Source organism: Eumetopias jubatus, unplaced genomic scaffold (assembly GCF_037043125.1).
Source record: "Eumetopias jubatus isolate StellerSeaLion01/CBP00866 unplaced genomic scaffold, mEumJub1_p1.0 scaffold_4, whole genome shotgun sequence".
NCBI lineage: Eukaryota > Metazoa > Chordata > Mammalia > Carnivora > Otariidae > Eumetopias > Eumetopias jubatus.
In genome coordinates, this window is record NW_028274810.1 from 96,847,374 (window position 1) to 96,869,906 (window position 22,533).

A 22,533-nucleotide genomic window follows, 5' to 3' on the forward strand; every position below is an offset into this window, starting at 1 on the left:
CTAATTAAGCCTTCAAACACGAAAAGGAGTTTGTTCCAGATAGAAGACCATTTTCTGTGGTTGAAATGCAGCTGGTTAGATAATGTCATGTCACCATCCATACTTCAGACAGCCTCTAACAAGTTTGTTAGGATTGAGCACACAATGGATAAGGTGAGCTTCAAAAATTAGGTCCTGAGTCTTCGCAATCATATTTGGCTACAAAGCCCTTCCAGTGAATAAAATGTGGAATGTATCGTATTGAGGTGAACGAGCCTTGATGGGTTGTGTTCTAATCCAAAGGGAGCCCCGTGAGAGTTAGTTTCTCCAGGGATGCCCTTGAGTGAAGAGGTCCTTTCTCAGAATCCAGTGTCTACCTTATTCTAGACCTGCAACTTCTGAGTCTTGAATTCTGGCACTAAGCATTCATTAATAGGAAACCTACTCTCTTTAATGAGTTGTAATCACTGAATTTGGACTATATGATTAATCATAGAAAAATATAGCTCCACCACCTGCCATTGGAAATTCCTGGCAAGATCTGAGTGAAACTCTCTGGAGATCAATGGTAATAGGAAATGAATGATACTTTTACAGTACACAATAATCATTTTCTGATCAAATAAATGCAAATGACTTTGCACAGCTGGCTAGGGCTGTCTTAGTGAGCCAGGGACAAAATTATAAACACTAGGTTCTGTTACTGTCTTTTACATTCTTGGTAATAAAATCCAGGTTTAGGCTTAAAATTCTGTATGTCCCTCTGTAATTAAATACCCTCTGGCTATACTTTCAATAAGAGCTACTCAACAATTAATAGAATCTTATAACTCAACATTTTCATTTGAATAAAAAGGAGACTGGGCAAAACCACTTCTTAGCACAGATAAAAATCTTGATTTTTTTTTTCCCTTTGTTTGGCCATCCTCAATACAAAACATTCTGGCTGGTTTTGACTGTCAGATGGATTTTTTTTTAAAAGACAAACACTCAGCATTTCTTTTGATTGTCTGCCTATACCTCGATCAGTAAGTCTTATTCACCTTGACAAACCAAATTTTATAAGCTATGCTGTACACTTCAAAGAGCTTGGACGAGCATTTCAGAAGTGGAGAGGGTGCTTCATGGTGCATTCTTGCCATTCAAGGCTGCAGGAAATGCTACTGTATGTGACTTTGTTAATTCCAGAGAACATAATTTTAAAGAGAAAATCTCCCTACAATAGCTTAAAAACAAAGCAAAACCACTAATAACTTTTTAATTTAAAAAAACCAATATTTTAAATAACGAAATTTTAGAGCTGAACAAGACTTCAAATATCTAACCCATTAATTTGAAAAACACGGAAACTGAAGTCTATAGAGTGCTTCAATCCAAAGTTTAAAACACTGTGTTTAGATAAAAGCATGACTTTGTAGTTTGAAGCTTTATAATTCAAAGCAGGTGGTATCAGAGGCTAATTGAAAGCCTGCTGACTGTTGGGGTTTTTCTAACTAAAAAGTCACTGTACTTAAATGCAAATGACAAAGAACAGGTATAGATAACTGCCAGGAAACATTTAGTTTTTCAGCATGGAACTGATTTTGTGGTTGAAATTCCTCTTTATGTTTTGATTTGGTGGGATGGAGGATGCTGGAAGTCCCAGAGTTCAAATATTTGATGCTGGAATTGGGAAACATCCAGGGAAACGTTTGTGTGTAAGGACCTCCTGAGAGCCCAAGTGAATATAACTGTCCAGAAATTACGACTCAGACATTCCAAGATGGAATCCAGGAAGCTCTATCTTCTTGCCTCATCTCAGCTTGGAAAACACTGGTAGAGAGCTTCTGTCTACCGTAATCATGTGAATCTCCCCCTCTTCCTCATTCCACCAAAGGTGTGGTAAAGGTAAGACACGTAAAGGTAGGTTTCTAAAGAACAGTATTTGAGTTTGAATACTGACTGCACTTACTATCCCATAGCCTGAGTTTTCCTTGACTTTAAGATAGTGATAATAAAAAGAATAGTTGTAAAATGCTTAGCACCATAACAGACAAATAATAGACATTTAATAACTGATAGTTATTATTCTTTTATGATTTTAAAAATAATAGCAACAAGAAGAGCAACAATATTCTAACCAAACCTATACATAAGATTATAGTTGGAATAAATTATTAATGGGTCAGGGTTAGGGATAAAATCATCACATTTGATTCTGTTTAAAAATGTGTTCTATAAAGAACTTCTGCTTCCAGTTGTAATGGGAAAACAGGCAACAGATTTACCCTCCTGCCATCAATAAATGGAAAATTGGACGCAATAGATGAAACAACAGTCTTCAGACATTAGACAACAGACAGATCAGATCTGTGATCCCTGAGAGAAGGGAGACAGACAAGGCAAGCCTTATAATTACCCTGACATTCTGCCTGGAGGCATACTGCAAACTGTGGAGAAGAGACAGGGGTCCCAAGCAGAGGACTTGAGCTGAGGAGACAGAACTGGGAGTTCAGAGAATCTGAGGGCTGAGTTCCGAAGAGGATGGCGCTTTGTAGGGAGAGAGCTCCAGAAATCTAGTTTGGTGGTGGTGGTGGGGGGTGTTCCCCTGGGGTCTTGGCTGCAAACAGAGATGTGCAGGTGGAGGATAAATCTCCTTGAGGCTAGCAAAGACCAATCTCTGAGCAGCGAGCTGAATAGTTCTGAGAGCTCACAAAGGCTTGGGATTCATTCGATTCCAGCCAGAGTTATCACTGGTGACTCCAATCACTTGGGTCATTTGGTAGGGACCTTAGAAAGACCACATGAGCAGTAGTTTAGGAGCATAAAGATGATGCTAGACTCACTCTACCAAAGCTTAAAAATAAGCCTTGAACAGATGAAACTGACTTGCAAGTAAGTGAACTGCCCCTCAGAACAGAGCCCAACACTCTGTAAAGGAAGACAACAGAATCTAACCCCCCAAATATAAAATTTACAATGTCCAGTACTCAATAAAAAATTACCTGACAGGCCAAGAAGTGGGAAAACAAAACCAACAAACAAGAAAAAAAAAATGATCAAAGAAACAGGTCCAGAAGTGATAGAGGTGATGGAATTTGCAGAGGAGATTAAAAACATTATCTTAACTATTTTCAAGTTTTTGAAGGAAAACCTGACTATAATGAGAAGTTGACAATGTAAGGAGAACCAATGGAACTTCTAGAAATGAAAGTTACAATATCTGAAATTTAAAATTCACTGGATGGGATTAGCAGCAAGTTAAATACTAAAGAATAAAATATTAGTGAACTAGAAGATGTCACTATAGAAACTGTCCAAAGAAAAAAAATAGCACAGAAAGAAAAATAACAGAATCTCACTGAATTGTAGGAAAGTATCTAGTGGTCTAACATGTATTATGGGAATTTGGAAAAGGGATGAGACAAATATTTGAAGAAACAGAGTAAAAAATTTTCCAAACTTGATGAAGACTATAAACCACAAATCCAAGAAACTTAATGAACCCCAAAGGTAACACACAAAATAAAACCATCCCAAGGGACAGTATAATCAAATTGCTGGAAGACACTAGCAAAGGGAATAATCTTAAAAGCAGAAGGGAAAGAAGATATTAAATTTAGAGGAACAAAGATAAAAATGACAAGAATCTTCTTGTCAAAAACTATGCAGTTCAGAAGAAAATGAGATCACTTTTTCAAAGGGCTGAAAGAAACATAAACAGTCAGTAATGAGTTCTAGAGCCAATACAATATCTTTCAAAAAACAGAGGCAAAATAAAGACTTTTTCAGACATACAAAAGTTGAGAGCATTTGTCATCGAAAGGCATGTACTATTGGAGAGATGAAATGACGGTACCAATGAATAAAGAAGACTGGAAATAATAAATAGGTAAATATTTTTTTAAAAAAGTCTCACTATAAATTTCTCTAAAAAATAATTGCCTGTTTAAAGTGAAAATAATAGCAAGGTGTCACATAGAAGTAAAATCTTTGATAACAGTAGCACAAAAAAAGGGAGAGGAAAAACAAGTTATTTTGGTATAAGTAAGGTTCATGAAGTTAAGCTGTGATCACTGACAGCTGTATCATACAGACCACAGAGTAAACCCTAAAAAATAAATTATAACTAATAAATCAATCATGGAGAAAAAGATGGAACTTAAAAATACTCAAATATTTTTCCTGCTATTTTCTTCTTTTTCTTTTTTTTTTTAACATGTATTATTTGTTTCAGAGGTACAGGGAAGAATGAAGGGGGGGAAATCGGAGGGGGAGACGAACCATGAGAGACGATGGACTCTGAAAAACAAACTGAGGGTTCTAGAGGGGAGGGGGGTGGGGGGATGGGTTAGCCTGGTGATAGGTATTAAAGAGGGCACGTTCTGCGTGGAGCTCTGGGTGTTATACGCAAACAATGAATCATGGAACACTGCATCAAAAACTAATGATGTAATGTATGGTGATTAACATAACAATAAAAATTTAAAAAATACAAATCCAAAAGAAGGGAGAAAAGGGGAACAAAGAACAGATAAGTCAAAAGGAAAACACACAGCAAGGTGGTAGACTGCTGCACACACATATAATAAATACACACATCAAAAGTGATCTAAACGTTACAATTTAAAAGGTAGAGATTGTCAGACTGGATCAAGAAATAAAAATAAAAATATAAAAAGCAAGACCCAACCATATATTATGTACAAGAAACCTACTTTAAATATAAAGATACAAATAGGTTGAAAGTCAAAGGCAGGAAAAACCTGGAGCACGTCAACAAGACTCAAGAAAGTTGCAGTAGGTATACTTTTTTTTTTTAAAGATTTTATTTACTTATTTGTGTGTGTGAGAGAGAGAGAGAGAGAGAGAGAGAGAGAGAGCACAAGCCGGGGGAGGGGCAGGCAGAGTCAGAAGCAGGCTCTCTGCTGAGCAAAGAGCCCGATGCGGGACTCTATCCCAGGACCCTGGGATTATGATCTGAGCCAAAGGCAGATGCTTAACTGACTGAGCCACCCAGGCGTCCCTGCAGTAGCTATGCTGACATCAGAAAAACAGACTTCTGCACAAGGACTATTAATAGGGATAAAGAGGAATATTATGAAATGCTACAGGGCTCAATTCATCAAAATGCGATAACAATCCTAAATAACAGAGCTTTAGAATGTATGAAACAAAACTGCCAGAACTGAGAGGGAAAGCCACATATCTACGGATATTGTTGGAAACTCCAACACTCTTCTTTCAATGATCAATAGGAGATGTGGACAGAAAATCAGTAAATATATAGAAAACGTGAATGACACTTAAAACCTATCTGACCTAAGTGACATTTATAGACTGCTCCAACAAAGAACAACAGTGTATACATCCATTTCAAGTACACAGGTAATATTCACCAAGATAAATCATATGCTGGGCCCCCAAGGGAGGCTTTCAGTAAACGTAAAAGATTTAAAATCATACGGACTATGTTCTTTCAGCACAATAGAATTAAATTAGAAACCAAGAGCAGGCAAATGGCCGAAAAATTCCCAGGAAACATCCTTCTAAATAATCCATGGATCAAAAAAAAAAAAACAAAAACAAAAACCCAAAACCAAATCATATGGGAAATTAGAAAATATTTTGAACTAAATTAAAATTAAAGCACAACATATAAAATTTAGGGATTTATAACTATAAAGAGGGCAAAAAAAGGCTCAAAATCAATGATCCGAGTGTTGCATTAAGAACCTAGATGAAGAAAAAATTAAATTCAAATGAGTAAAAATAAGAGCAGACATCACTGAAATAGAAAATGGATAAACATTAAGAAAAATCAATGAAGCAAAACAAGTCAACAAAATTAATAAACTTTTAACTAGATTAATCAAGAAACAAAGAGAAGGCACAAATAACCAATATGAGGAATGCAAAAGGACATCACTGGATACTACTTCACTAGAGATCCTACAGACATTAGAAAAACAATACAAATTTGAACAACTTTTTTCCATAAGTTAAAAATTTAACTGAAATAGACAAATTTCTTGAAAGACACAAATAAGCAAAGCTGATACCAAAAAGTAGAAAACATAAACAATCCTGAATTTGTTAAAAGAAATTAAATTCATATTAAAAACCTGACCAGAACGGTCTGGGATTGGAACCTGCTGGGGGCTGAAGGACTCGGCGGGCACCCACTCCAAGGACTCCTCCCTCTGCAGACGCTGCCATGGCGCAGTTCGTGTTCAAGAGTGACCTGCACTCGCTGCTGCAGCTGGACGCCCCCATCCCCAATGCACCCCCCGCACGCGCTGGCAGTGCAAAGCTAAGGAAGCCGCGGGCCGGCTCCCTCACCCATGCGGGCAGCCAACCCATCCCACAGCGCCAGCAGGACCCCAGGCCGAACTCCCGGCAAACCCAGCTCCAAGGCTCAGACCACTCCCAGCAAACCTGGCGGTGACCGCTGTATCCCCCATCGTGGTGCTTCCCAGATGGAAGCGGCCCGTTTCCTCCTGAGCAAGGAAAACCAGCCTGAAGATAGCCAGACGCCCACCAAGAAGGAACATCAGAAAGCCTGGGCTTCGGAACCTGAACGGTTTTGATGTGGAAGAAGCCAAGATCCTTCGGCTCAGTGGAAAACCACAAAATGCCCCAGAGGGTTACCAGAACAGACTGAAAGTGCTTTACAGCCAGAAGGCCACGCCCGGCTCCCGCCGGAAGACCTGCCGTTACATTCCCTCCCTGCCAGACCGAATCCTGGACGCCCCTGAAATCCCGAATGACTACTACCCGAACCTTGTGGGCTGGAGCTCTGGGAAGGTACTGGCTGTGGCGTAGGACAACAGCGTGTACTTGTGGAGTACAAGGTCTGGTGACATCTTGCAGCTGCTGCAAATGGAGCAGCCTGGGAACTATATATCCTCTGCGGCCTGGATCAAAGAGGGCAGCTACTTGGCTGTGGGTACCAGCAGTGCGGAGGTGCAGCTGCGGGATGTGCGGCAGCAGAAGCGGCTTCGAAACATGACCATTCTGCCCGTGTGAGCTCCCTGTGTTGGAATAGCCATATCGCGTCCAGTGGCTCACGTTCTGGCCACATCCACCACCATGATGTTCGGGTGGCAGAACACCATGTGGCCACACTGAGCGGCCACAGCCAAGAGGTGTGTGGGCTGCGCTGGGCCCCAGATGGATGACTTTTGGCCAGCGGTGGCAACGATAACTTGGTCAATGTGTGGCCTAGTGCTCCTGGAGAGGGTGGCTGGGTTCCCCTGCAGACATGCACCTCCAGCATTAAGGGGCTGTCAAGGCTGTAGCTTGGTTTCCTTGGCAGTCCAATGTCCTGGCAACTGGAGGGGGCACCAGCGACCAACACATTCGAATCTGGAATGTCTGCTCTGGGTCCTGTGTGAGTGCTGTGGATGCTCAATCCCAGGTGTGCTCCATCCTCTGGTCTCCCCACTAGAGGGAGCTCATCTCAGGCCATGGCTTTGCCCAGAACCAGTTGGTTATTTGAAAGTACCCAACCATGGCCAAGGTGGCTGAGCTTAAAGGTCACACTGCCAGGGTCCTAAGTCTGACCATAAGCCCAGATGGGGCCACCGTGGCCTCAGCAGCAGCAAATGAGACCCTGCGGCTGTGGTGCTGCTTTGAGTTGGACCCTGCCTGGTGGCAGGATCGGGAGAAGGCCAGTGCAGCGAAGAGCAGCCTCATCCACCAAGGCATCCATTAAGGACCAACTCACCACCTCAGTTGTTTTGTTTTGTTTTGTTTTCTAATAAAGTCATGTCTCCCTCTAAAAAAAAAAAAAAAAAAAAAACCTGACCAGAAAAAACAATACCTTTATGCCGAGATGGCTTTGCTCATGAGTACTATCAGTCATTTAAGGAAGAAATTAACCAATTCTACATAAACTCTTTCAGAAAATAAAGGGAACATTTCCCAACTCACTTTATAAGGTTGGAGTCACTTTGACATCAAAACTAGACAATTATATGGAAACTACAGGAATCCAGACTCAAAAATTCTTAACATAATTGCTGTAAGTAAAAGCAATATATGTAAGTAATATATATAAGTAGTAATATACCATGACCAAGTGAGATTTATCCCAGGAAAGCCAAGATGGTTTAAAATTTGAAAACCAATCAGTGTAATTCATCTTATTAACAGAATAAAGAAAACCATAAGGTCACCTCAACAGATGCTGAAAATGCATTTGACATTTTCAATATACTTTCATGATAAAAATTCTCAGCAAAGTAGGAATAGGAAAAATTCTCTAAAATGATAAAGGACATCTACAAAAAACCTATAGCCAAAATCCTATGTAAGAGTATAAACCTGAATGTTTTTCCCCTAGATCACAAATAAGAAAGGGATGCCCACTCTTGTCACTCATATTTGACATATGAGACTCTGGGCAATGCAATTTGTCAAGAAAATGGAATAAAAAGCATATAAGCTGGAAAAGAAGTAAAACTTTATTTTCAGATGACATGATCATCTGGGGAAAAAATTTAAAGGAATATTTTTTAAAAGTATCTATAAGTAGTAAATGGGTCTAACAAGAGCAATACAAGGTCAGTGTACAAAATTAATTCTATTTTTATATGCTAATGAATTAGAAATTAAAATTTAGAAATATTTACAATACCATAAAACATGAAATACATAGGAATAAGTATATCTATATACCTGTAAATATATATCTGAATACTGAAAACTACAAAATGTTGCCAGGAGAATTTAAGTAAGACCTTTTAAAAAAATGTTTTTTAAGTAAGACCTTTCAAAAACCTTGAGAGATTTATCATGTTCATGGATTGAATGTGTAAATATTTTTAATGTGTCAATTCTCCCCAAATTGATCTGCCCATTCAATGCAATACCAATCAAAATCCTATCAGGACTTCCTATAGAAATCAATATGATTTTCTACAATTTATATAGAAATGCAAAGGATGTAGAATAGCAAAAAACAAGTTTTAAAAAGAACAAAAGGGGAGAACTTACACTACCAGATTTGAAGATTCGTGACAAATCTACAGTAATCAAAACAATATGATATTGGGACGCCTGGGTGGCTCAGTTGGTTAAGCGACTGCTTTCGGCTCAGGTCATGATCCTGGAGTCCTGGGATCGAGTCCCACATCGGGCTCCCTGCTCAGCAGGGAGTCTGCTTCTCCCTCTGACCCTCTTCCCTCTCATGTGCTCTCTATCTCTCATTCTCTCTCTCAAATAAATAAATAAAATCTTAAAAAAAAACAATATGGTATTGATATAGGATAGAATATATATCAATGGAAAAGAATTGAGACTTCAAAAACAGATCCACATATGTACAGCCAATTGATTTTCAACAAGTATCCGAAGAATTAAAAGGGAAAAGGAGAGTCTTTTTAACACATGATGCTGGTTGGGTATAGATGGTATAGATGAATGAGCTTTAACCCTTACTTTATATCATACACAAACATCAACTCAAAATGGCTTCTAGACCTACTCATAAAAGCTAAAACATCTAGAAAAAAAAACAGGAAAAAATAATCTCTGTGATCTTGAAGTAAGAAAAACTTCTCAATTAGGATACAAAAAGCATAATCTATAAGGAAAAAAAAGACTAAGGATTTTACCAGTTTTTACTTTCTGAAAGACCATTAAGAACATGAAAAAGCTAGCCAAAGACTACAAGAGAATATTTGCTGTATATTTTTCTGACAGAGGACTTATATCCAGGATACATAAAGGACTCTTACAACTCAACAAGAGTGTAACTCAAAAAAACATGGGTGAAAGTTTGAACAGACACTTCCCCAAAGTCCAAAAAACACATGAAAAGATGTTCAATATTATTACGCCATCAAAGATACTCAAATGAAAAATTAGTATCAAAGAGATACTAATACATATACTCAGATGAATGAAATTTAAAGACTGATAACGTAAAGTATAGTGATGAGGTGGAGCTCCTGGAAAGTTCATACATTGCTGGTGTAAAACGTAATTATTTTGCACAGAGTTGGGCAGCTTCTAGAAGTACCATTTTCAATTAGACCCAGCAATTCTACTTCTGGGTATATACCCAAGACAAATGAAAACATATGTCCACACAAAAACTTGTGCATGCATGTCCATAGTAGCCTTATTCATAAAAGCCAAAAACTGGAAATAATTCCAATATCCATTACCCAATGAGTGGATAACCAAATTGTGGTATATGCTTATGATGGAACACTATTTGGTAATAAAAAGGAACAACTACTGATACATGCAGCAATAGGTATGAATCTCAAAAACATGCTAAGCAAAACACTTGAGACAAAAGAGTACATACTGTAGGATTCCATTTATATAAAATTCTGGCAAAGGCAGATCTAGTCTGTAGTGTTAGAAAGTAGCTCAGTGTTTGGCTGGGGCTGGGATTGGGGGCTGGATATGAACTGGGAAGGGCATGAGGGAACATTTTCAGGTTATGTAATTGTCTTATGTCTTGGCTGTGGTGTCTCCTATCTTGATTGTGGCTCTGGTGGTGGTTAAACAGGTATATACATGGTCTATATTCATGGTAACAGTAAAATTGATTTTTAAAACAGAATACTATAATACTATATATTTCATTGATCTGTTATTTATGTATTTGTTTAACAAATGTCTAGCTGCTGGGCACTGTGCTAGGGCTTTAAGGAAATTGCAGTGAATGAGACAGACAAGGAATTTGCCCTCATGGACATTTCATGGTGGTTGTGAAGATGGATGGAGGGGCACCTGGGTGGCTCAGTCAGTTAAGCGTCCGACTCTTGATTTCGGCTCAGGTCATATTAGGGTCCTGAGATCAAGCCCTGCATGGGACTCTGTGCTCAGTGGGGAGGCTGCTGGAGATTCTCTCTCTCTCCCTCTGGCCCTCCCTCTGCTCACACACACTCTCTCTCTCTCTCAAATAATAAATAAATCAATCTAGATAAATAAATACATTGAAGGAAATGAATATCACACAAACACCTACACACGAATGCTCATAGCAGCATTACCCATAGCAGCAAAAAAGTGGAATCAAGCCCACCGTCCATCCACTGATGGATGGATCAACAGAATTCAGCATATCCAGACAATGGAATTTATTTCTCTGTAAAGAGGAATGAAGTTCGCATACGTGCTACAGCATGGATGGATGCAGAAAACACTGTGCTGAGTGAATGAAGCCAGATACCAGAGGCTACGTATTGCAGGATTCTGCTTGTCTATAGTGCCCAGAATTGGCAGGTCCATAGCTACAGAAAATAGATTCGTGGTCTCTAGGGGCTTGTGGAAAAAGGGAGAATGGGGAATGGCTGCCTGTGGTTTCTTTCTGAGGTGATGAAAACGTTCCAGAATTAGAAAATGGTGCAATTGTACAACCTTGTGCATATACTAGAAATACTGATTTGTATACTTGAAAAGAGTGGATTTTATGATATGTGAATTACACCTTAATAAAAAATTTACTTTTAAACCAACTGAACATAAGGATGATGGGGACATGTCACCTGTAAGAGTTAGAGAGGAGCTGGGAAGAAGTCACCGGGTGGGATGGGCAGGGATGCCTCCTGAAAGGAGCTTTCAGAAGGGGCCAGGCCTGTACCAAAAAGGCCTGGAAACCTAAGAACTGATGGGAATCCCATGGGACCAGGCCATGGGGTGCAGAGACCGCGATAACTCACGATGAAGTGAGCAAGGCCAGACTGTACACATCAGAGCAATGACTTTGGAGAACGCTTCTTTCCTTTTGCTTCAATAAAAAAGTGATTTGGTAAATAAGCTGTGGAAATTGTGTGATTCTAAATGTGATCAGCTTCAAGTAGAAAGCGATCCTAGAAATTGTAGACAAGTCTAGCTGTAAGATGACCACAGTGGATGTCACAGGCTCCCGAGAACTCACTTCTCTTTTCTCCAAGGAGTACAATGTCTTCCTGATACATACACAGGGCTGTACAAACTCAGAATAACCAAACTGAAAGTATTTATATGTACGATGTGGAAAGAAATCACCAATGGGAGTTAAATTGTTTTTATTCAAGGCTAAATTTTCAAATCTGTATCAAATATCACAGAGAGAATGCCTTTTTCTAGGATTAACTGCCCAGTTACCCACTTACCCATAATTTGCCACTGATTAGAAGTAGGCAGTTATCATTGTAATTTGTCTTTATTGGCCTCATTTTACACTTGAAAAAGTCAAACCATCATTTTTTTTCCAGCCCTATGATTCCCAACCCTTTTGGAATTCACATCTTATGTATTATTTATTTCATAATATCTCTCCATCCTGAGTGGTAGGTTTTATGTGTCTTTGGGATGCATTAAAATTAAACTAGATTTTTGAAAATTACTTAAATTTGTCAACATGCCTGAGTAAAGGGATGACATCACAGAGTATGTCGTGATCTAGGCCAGAAGTTCTTCCAACAAGTTTAGGATTCCACAGATGGAACTTAAAATTAGGCCAAACTACCTAATTTTACACAAGTGGAAACCCTGGCTCCGAAAAGTGAAGTGACTTGCCCAAGGTGTCTTCTAGTGAATTTAGGGGACCAAGGTAGTTCAATTTCTTTAAATGGCTTGTAAAAAGTATAAGCACCACAAACAGGAAAAGCTGACCTTTTTTTTTCCAGCTATGTTTTGAGGTAATTTGTTATACAGAATACATACACAGAATTAGTTATATGGGATCGATGAAAATCATAGCAAGATGAATAATGAAGTTCACTGGTTCCACTGATGAGGTTTAGGGAGCGATTAAGAAGGCAGGCTCCAAATGGTGCCTAGGTGGCTCAGTTTCTTTGAGCATCCAACTCTTGGTTTCGGCTCAGGGCATGATCTCAGGGTCATGAGATGGAGCCTGTGTGCTTGAGAGCGGGGAGTCTGCTTCAGATTCTCTCTCTGACCTCCCCCACTCTCTCTCTGATAAGTAAATAAATCTTTAAAAAAAAAAAAAAAGAAGGCAGCCTCCAAGAGAGAGGTCAGACACAAAAGAATATTTATGCATCAATTCCATTTATGTAAGTTCAAAATCAGGCAAAACTAACCTACGGTGTTAGACCTCAAGAGAGTCATTTTCCTTGGGATGGTGGGATGGGGGCAGTATGAGGTGTAGGAATGCAGCTTCTGGGGGCCTGGTGATGATCTATCTCTTGATTACATCCATCAGTGATGGTAGTTCTGGTTACCAAATGTGCTTCCTCAGTGAAAATTCATCAAGCTGTACCACTGTGATTTATACACTTTTCTTTTTTGTGTGGTGTATTAGTTGTCTACTGCTACCCACAGACCACCTCAAAACCTAGAGGCTCAAAACATTTACTATCTCACAGGTTCTGTAGTTCAGGAAGAGAGCATGGCATAACTGAGATCTCTGCTTCAGGGTCTCTGAAGCAAGATGTCAGCTAGGGCTGCGGTCTCACCTCAAGGCTTGCCTGGGGTGGCTCTGCTTCCAACTCACTTATGTGGTTGTGGGCAGGATTCAGTTCCTTGTGGGCTGCTGGATTGAGGGCCTCAGCTGCATGCCAGCTGTCGGCCAGAGACCACCCTCAGTTGCTGACCACATGGGCTTCTCCAACATGGCAGCTTGTTTCACCAAAGCATGCAAGCCAAGAGGGAGAAGAGTGCTACCAAGATGAAAGTCACAGGCATTTGTAACCTAATCACGAAGTGACATTGCATCACATGTCATGTTGTCTTTTTTCAGAGAAAGAGCACGAGCAATGGGGGAGGGGCAGAGGGAGGAGGAGAGAGAGAATTTGAGCAGACTCCCCAATGAGCGCAGAGCCGGACGCAGGGCCCGATCCCACGCCCCGGAGAGCGTGACCTGAGCCAAAATCAAGAGTCTGATGCTTAACCCGTGGAGCCACCCAGGTGCCCCCAGGTGTCATATTCTATTCATTACAGGCAAGTCACTAGGACCAGCCCAAATTCAAAGGGTGGGGATTATACAAAGGGGTGAATACCAGAGGGAGGAATCACAGATGGAAGTCTTTTGAAAGAGCTGTTCACTCTACACATTCGACTTCAATATAAGCTTATTTAAAAAATAACGAAGGCAAGCTGAGGCATCAGGCTGACTTGGGTATGAATCCCTCCTCTCCCATCAGCTGGAGGAGATTGCACAGCTCATTAAAGTGCTGTATATCTGTTTCTCCATCTCTTAAATGGGGTAATAGCTACCTATTTCCTAGAACCGTTGTAACTTAATTTAGGGAAAGCAGGTAATGCCTGCAAAGCCCTGTTGCAGGCTCTGCCGCAGGTTAAGTACTTAGTACTAAGAGTGGTTACAATTATTTAAAAGATATTCTGAAAGTAATTTTATTGCAAGGAGAAAAGAACAGGACGACAAGTAAGACATTTTGAGGAAACAGACTCTGAGATGTTAGGCAACTTGTCTGAGCCAGGATTTGAACCGGGATCCATTAACCCCAGAGTCATTTCTATTTTTTGTTCCCAATGCCAGGCTCTGACTGGCTTTCCCCTCTTATTTCTGTCTCCTCTAGGTCTTTGTTCACACTGCTGTCAGACTAACTGTCCTAACATCTTTCTCCATCTGAAATTCTCCAGCTAAAGATGCCCCAGTTGACTTCACTATCAAGTGAGCATCCTCTCCTCAGCCTACAGGGGGGCCTGAACTTTGTTCTAATATCTGGGGACTTATTTTCCTGCAGTTCTCTATCAAATATCCTCTGCTCCAAGCATCATGAGCTCATTATGAGCCAAAACCATGTCATGATCCATCTGATCCCCACTTCCATACATTTGCACTGCTTTTCCTCTTCTCTAAATGTTATTCCCTTAAAATTTCTCTCTTTACATCCATCCATCCATCCACCCACCCACCCATCTACCCACCCATCCAATATTTATTAATCCATTTCTGGGTATCTTGCACCGTGCTAAGCATAGGAAACACTACAAGAAAGAATCAGGCATGACCCCTCCTCTCTAGAATCAGTCATATCTCAATTAGAATACACTGTATGAAATGCTATAGGAGAGAACAATAAAAACCTGTTGACATCCTTCTTGTGGCCCAAGGCTTAGCTATAATTTCTGGTCTCCATGATGCCTTCCTGATTATTCTATTACGCTGATGCTTCTTCTCTAAATTTCTACAGCTCCAGGAGCTCCACTGTCCATCTAATGGCTTCATGTAGAAAACTGCCTTTAAGATGGTTATATGAGAAAGGGATTGTTAAAGCTTTATAGGGAACTTATTATGAGATACAAGCAGTATACAAATTGTCTTATTGAATAATCCCGGCAACTCCATCAAGTAATTCTTATCATGCCATTGTATAGCTAAAAAAACTAAAGACGGAGAGAGGTAAAGTGCAATGTCTCGAGGCAAAGAGGTGCTAGAGCCTGGACTCCAACCCAGGTCTGACTGTGATGTCCTTGCCTGCTCTGAACCTCTCATTACACTCCTCTTGTCTACCTGCAGCTCAATATGTGATAAGAACAGCATCCAACCTTTAATTTTTCACCATGGTTACAAAGGCCTTTCCCATCCACTAATTCAAATATTTACTGAGTGACAGAATGATCTATTCTATAGAAGCCCCAAATAGGTCATCTCATCAGTAGGATGAGAAGCCTGATGGATCTCTTATCAAGCTCATCACTGTGGGCTTCCTTTGGTGTCAGACTAATAGTTGGCCACACTGTCAGGGTTGGTGCCTCTGTTGTGACAATTTCCCTCCAGCACAGCGTCCACGAGGCATCCTTTGGAAAGAGCTCAGGCTGCCAGACCTTTTACAACAAAACCCTCTTTTTCTTGGGAATTCTCAAATGTGGCAGTGAGCAGATGTGCTCACAGAGCCTCTGAATGCAAGCACAGACAGAACGCTCTGCATAGAAATTGCGAGTAAACTTCACAACTGGGGAACATAAAGATCTTTTATTTGCAGAAGTTGGGAGGTTGTAATTTGAATGTGTGAAATTGCCAATAGTCTGGTAAATATGACGGCCCACCAGCAGCCTTAAAAGGGAAGTGAAACTGTTTTAAAAATCAGTGAGGTAGGCAATGCGTGGGTGTGTGTGTTTTCCATGGAACCAATAGAGAAATTTATGTTAGATGCAAAATACTCTTTAAGTCATTGAGTACAAGAATGGGTCAGTAGGAAGGCGGTAGACTTGTTCTAACCAGTGGAGGCCTGCTGGGGCTTTAGTCTGTTCAAAATCCTGGGGTGGAGGGCGCCTGGGTGGCTCAGTCGTTAAGCGTCTGCCTTCGGCTCAGGTCATGATCCCAGGGTCCTGGGATCGAGCCCCGCATCAGGCTCCCTGCTCGGCGGGAGGCCTGCCTCTCCCTCTCCCACTCCCGTCTGCTTGTGTTCCCTCTCTCGCTATGTCTCTCTCTGTCAAATAAATAAATAAAATCTTTAAACAAACAAACAAACAAACAAACACAAAATCCTGTGGTGGTTCCATATTGCCTGCAGAAAGAAATTCATTTTCTTTGGTCTGGCATTTTCCACTCCAGCTCCAACCACATCTACTGTGCTTTTCCTTTTGGCACCTCATTCTCCAGAAAGATTCCAGTTACTCCTACCTCTCTGGACATGGGCTCCATTTTCTCACCTCATGTTTCTGCTCATGCCTCCCTGCCTATAATATCCTCCTTGTCAACAGTACATGTTCAAATCCTACCCTTCTTTCAAAACTAGGCTCTCCCTCGGCTCCTACCATTCCCTCACCACCCCTCACTTCCATCCAACCCATCTTACTGGCAAGTTCCAGCGGCTCTACCTCCAAAATAACTTCACTGGGAACTGGTTTCTCTCCACAGTTCTCATCCTTGTCCAGCACCATCATCTCTCCGCCTGATGGATTACAAAGCCTTCCTCTCTAATCTCCTTGCTTTGGACTTGGCCCACACAACAGCCAGACTTTTTTTTTTTTTTTTTAATATAAGTCAGTTAATCCACTCCTATGTTAATACGCTTCAGTGGATTCCTGTAATACTTAGCATCAAGCCCAAATGCCTTCACATGGCTTCCAAGGCCCCTGAAATCTGGCCCTGGCCACCACTTTGACTTCATCCCAAGACTCTCTCATTCTGGTCACTCTGTTCCGGAACTGAGGTCCTGCGCAGTGTAACCTGAGAACTATCCCATATCTTATTCGCCCTCAAGCTCCCAACGGTGTCCTGCACAGTGCCTTGTAACCGGTAGGGAGAAATCAATCTTTATTAGTTCAACAATACTTCTCCAACTTATAATTGGAGTTTTAGACAATCAGTGGTGTATCACAAAAATCTAGCCATCATTTCTTAAGGGCTCCTCTGTTGCGTTTTGGGGAAACCTCATTTCTTTTTTCACAATGCTAGTTGTTTTTCTTTCACGTAGCTGCCATGTGGAAAAATAAATACATAAATCAGGCAAACCTACAGGTGGCATTGTTCTGGGAAAAATGTAGAGACTTAATTAGCAGCGAGACTCCACACATTTTGACTGGGCCAAAAAAATCAGGCTGCCAATTTCTCATTAATTCTTGTTAACTGCCTTGCATTCAAGCCCTTCAAGGACAGCATGTGTTTGATGAAATGGCCTCCAAATCTCCTAACAATTTGCTCGTCTTTAGAACTGCTCCCCTGGAGAGCATCTAATAAAACAGGAATCCATACATATCAGGACAATACCAAAGAAATTGGTACAGTTGACCTTCACATTTACTGCTAATCTTAGCTAATGCTTAATGAGTGCTGATGAGGCCCCACGTTCTACTCTGCACATATTTGTTCATTTAATCATCAGAAAATCTTAAGAGTAAGCACTTCATTAGCTCCATTTTTCTAAGCAAGGAAACTGAGACATAGAGTAGTTGGGTATCTTGGCCAAAGTCACACAGCCAATACTTGACAGATCCAGGATTTAAGACCAGTTAGTCCAACTCCAGAGCCTTTATTTTCAACAACTACTCTAAAAATTTTTGCAGCTTTTAATTTTGATTTATTTTTTTAATTTTTTAAAAAATCATCTTTTCTGTTATGTTAGTTATCATACAGTACACCACTAGTTTTTGATATAGTGTTCCATGATTCATTGTTTGCATATAACACCCAGTGCTCCATGCAATACATGCCCTCCTTAATACCCATCACCGGGCTAACCCATCCCCTCACACCCTCTCCCCTAAAACTCTCAGTTTGTTTCTCAGAGTCCATAGTCTCTCATGGTTCATCTCCCCCTCTGATTTCCTCTCCTTCATTTTTCCCTTCCTTCTCCATCTTTTTTTTTTTTTTTTGCATCATTTCTCACTTCTTTGGAATGATGCTAGTGTTTTTGATAGCTCTTTGATAACTCTAGATATCTTGAAGTCTTCTTAAGACGGCACATTTACTTTTATTTTGTGCAGAATGATTTTATTTCCCACTATTTGATTTTACTTGGTGTCATTCTTGGTGTTAATATTCTTTGTATGTTTCAAAATTTTAGGTTTTAGATCCACCTTGAGTTGATGCTACTTTTCTTTTTCTTTCTCTTGTCTATTTTTTTTATTTTATTATGTTATGTTAGTCACCATACAATACATCATTAGTTTTTGATGTAGTGTTCCATGATTCATTGTTTTTGTATAACACCCAGTGCTCCATGCAGTACGTGCCCTCCTTAAGACCCACCACCGGGCTAACCCATCCCCCCACCCGCCTCCCCTCTAAAACCCTGTTTGTTTCTCAAAGTCCATAGTCTCTCATGGTTCCTCTCCCCCTCCAATGTCCCCCCCTTCATTTTTCCCTTCCTTCTCCTAATGTCCTCCAGGCTATTCCTTATGTTCCACAAATAAGTGAAACCACATGATAATTGGCTTTCTCTTCTTGACTTATTTCACTTAGCATAATCTCCTCCAGTCCCATCCATGTTGATGTAAAAGCTGGGTATTCATTCTTTCTGATGGCTGAGTAATATTTCATTGTATATATGGACCACATCTTCTTTATCCATTCATCTGTTGAAGGGCATCTCAGCTCTTTCCACAGTTTGGCTATTGCAGACGTTGCTGTTATGAACATTGGGGTGCATATGGCCCTTCTTTTCACTACATCTGTGTCTTTGGGGTAAATACCCAGTAGTGCAATTGCTGGGTCATAGGGTAGCTCTACTTTCAGTTTTTTTTGAGGAACCTCCACACTGTTTTTCAAAGTGGCTGTACCAACTTGCGTTCCCACCAACAGTGTAAGAGGGTTCCCCTTTCTCCACAACCTCTCCGACATTTGTTGTTTCTTGCCTTGTCAATTTTTGCCATTCTAACTGGTGTAAGGTGGTATCTCAATGTGGTTTTGATTTGAATTTCCCTGATGGCTAATAATGATGAACATTTTTTCATGTGTCTGTTAGCCATTTGTATGTCTTCTTTGGAGAAGTGTCCGTTCATATCTTTTTTTTTTACTTAATTTTTTGTTTTTTGGGTGTTGAGATTGAGAAGTTCTTTATAGATCTTGGAAATCAGCACTTTGTCTGTAGTGTCATTTGCAAATATCTTCTCTCATTCTGTGGGTTGCCTCCTTGTTTTGTTGACTGTTTCCTTTGCTGTGCAAAAGCTTTTTATCTTTTTTTTATTATGCTATGTTAATCACCATATATTACATCATTAGTTTTTGATGTAGTATTCCATGATTCATTGTTTGCGTATAACACCCAGTGCTCCATTCAGTACGTGCCCTCTTTAACACCCATCACCAGGCTAACCCATCCCCCCACCCCCCTCCGCTCTAGAACCCTCAGTTTGTTTCTCAGAGTCCATAGTCTCTCATGGTTCGTCTCCCCCTCTGATTCTCCCCCCCTTCATTTTTCCTTCCTGCTATCTTCTTCTTCTTCTTCTTTTTTTTTTTAACATACAATGTATTATTTGTTTCAGAGGTACAGGTCTGTGATTCAACAGTCTTACACAATTCACAGCGTTCACCATAGCACACACCCTCCCCAATGTCTATCACCCAGCCACCCCATCCCTCCCACCCCCCACCACTCCAGCAACCCTCAGTTTGTTTCCTGAGATTAAGAATTCCTCATATCAGTGAGGTCATATGATACATGTCTTTCTCTGAGAAGCTTTTTATCTTGATGAAGTCCCAAAAGTTCATTTTTGCTTTGGTTTCACTAGCCTTTGGAGATGTATCTTGAAAGAAGTTGCTGTGGCCAATGTCGAAGAGGTTACTGCCTACGTTCTCCTCTAGGATTTTGATGGATTCCTGTCTCACATTGACGTCTTTCATCCATTTAGAGTTTATCTTTGTGTATGGTGTAAGCGAAGGGTCGAGTTTCATTCTTCTGTATATAGCTGTCCAATTTTTCCAGCACCATTTATTGAAGACTGTCTTTTTTGCATTAGATATTTTTTCCTGCTTTGTCGAAGATTAGTTGACCATAGAGTTGAGGGTCCATATCTGGGCTCTCTATTCTGTTCCATTGATCTACATGTCTGTTTTTGTGCCAGTACCATGCATGCTGTCTTGGTGATCACGGCTTGGTAATACAGCTTGAAATCAGTCAACGTGATGCCTCCAGCTTTGTTTTTCTTTTTCAACATTTCCTTGGTGATTCAGGGTCTTTTCTGATTCCATACAAATTTTAGGATTGTTTGTTCCAGCACTTTGAAAAATGTCATTGGAATTTTGATCGGGATGGTGTTGAAGGTATAGATTGCTCTGGGCAGCATAGACATGTTAACAATGTTTATTCTTCTGATCCATGAGCATGGAATATTTTTCCATCTTTCTGTGTCTTCTTCAATTTCTTTCACGAGTGTTCTGTAGTTCCTAGAGTATAGATCCTTTACCTCTTTGGTTAGGTTTATTCCGAGGTGTCTTATGGTTTTTGGTGCTATTGTAAATGGAACTGTTTCTGTAATTTCTCTTTCTACAATTGCATTGTTAGTGTATAAGAAAGCAACTGATTTCTGTGCATTGATTTTGTATCCAGCCACATTATTGAATTGCTATATGAGTTCTACTAATCTGGGGGTGGAGTCTTTTGGATTTTCCACATAAAGTATCATGTCATCCGTGAAGAAAGAGAGTTTGACTTCTTCTTTGCCAATTTGAATATCTTTTATTTCTTTTTGTTGTTCTTTTGTTGTCTTTATTTCTTTTAGTTGGTAGGACTTCTAGTACTATGTTGAACAATAGTGGTGAATGTGGGCATCCTTGACGTGTTCCTGATCTTAAGGGAAAGGCTCTCATCTTTTTCCCATTTGAGGTTGATATTCACTGTGGGTTTTTCATAGATGGATTTTATGAACTTGAGGAATGTTTCCTCTATCCCTATACTCTGAAGAGTTTTAATCAGGAAAGGATGCTGTATTTTGTCAAATGCTTTTTCTGCATCAACTGAGAGGACCATATGGTTCTTCTCTCTCCCCTTATTAATGTGTCAATCAATCATATTGATTGATTTGTGAATGTTGAACCACGCTTGCATCCTGGGGATAAATCCCACTTGGTTGTGGTGGATGATCCTTTTAATGTATTGTTGGATCCTATTAGTTAGGATTTGTTAAGAATTTTGGAATCCATATTCATCAGGGATATCGGTTTGAAATACTCCTTTTTGATGGGGTCTTTGCATGGTTTGGGAATTAAGGTAATGCTGGCCTCATAGAATGAGTCTGGAGGCTTTCCTTCTGTTTCTATTTTTTGAAACAGCTTCAGGAGAAGGTATTATTTCTTCTTTGAATGTTTGGTAGAATTCCCCAGGGAATTCGTCAGTCCCTGGACTCTTGGTTTTTGAGAGGTTTTTGATCACTGCTTCAATCTCTTTATTGGTTGTTGGCCTATTCAGGTTGTCAATTTTTTCCTGTTTCAATCTTGGCAGTTTATAGGTTTCCAGGAAGGTGTCCATTTCTGCCAGGTTGCTTAATTTATTGGCATATAGTTGTTGATAATAATTTCTAATAATTGTTTCTATTTCCTTGGTGTTAGTCATGATCTCTCCCCTTTCATTCATAATTTTATTAATTTGCATCCTTTCTCTTTTCTTTTGGATAAGTCTGGCCAGTGGTTTATCGATCTTATTAATTCTTTCAGAGAACCAGCTTCTAGTTTCATTGATCTGATCTACTGTGTTTCTGGTTTCTAATTCATTGATCTCTGCTCTAATCTTAATTACTTCTCTTCTAATGCGTGGCTTAGGCATTGCTGGTTGCTTTTTCTCTAGTTGTTTAAGGTGTAAAGTTAGTTGGCAAATTCGGGATTTTTGAGTGAGGCTTGGATGGCTATGTATTTCCCCCTTAGGATCGCCTTTGCAGTATCCCATAGGTTTTGGACAAATGTGTTTTCATTCTCATTGGTTTCCATGAATTGTTTAAGTTCTTTTTTAATTCCTTGGTTGACCCAAACATTATTGAGCAAAGTGGTCTTTAGCTTCCAAGTGTTTGAATTTCTTTCAAATTTTTTCTAGTGATTGAGTTCCAGTTTTAAAGCATTATGGTCTGAGAATATGCAGGGTATAATCTCAATCTTTTGGTGTCAGTTGAGACCTGATTTGTGACACAGTATATAGTCTATTCTGGAGAAAATTCTGTGTGCATTCGAGAAGAATGAGTATTCTGTTGTTTTAGGGTGGAATGTTC

General features: G+C 40.0%; 1 protein-coding gene and 1 pseudogene across 1 annotated transcript in view; one reads left to right on the forward strand and one right to left on the reverse strand.

Annotated features, from left to right (window-relative positions):
- KAZN (kazrin, periplakin interacting protein) overlaps positions 1–22,533 on the reverse strand; it is a 1,069,448-nt gene that overhangs the window by 656,651 nt on the left and 390,264 nt on the right. The window lies entirely within an intron of this gene.
- Positions 6,176–7,675, forward strand: LOC114213253 (cell division cycle protein 20 homolog pseudogene; annotated as a pseudogene).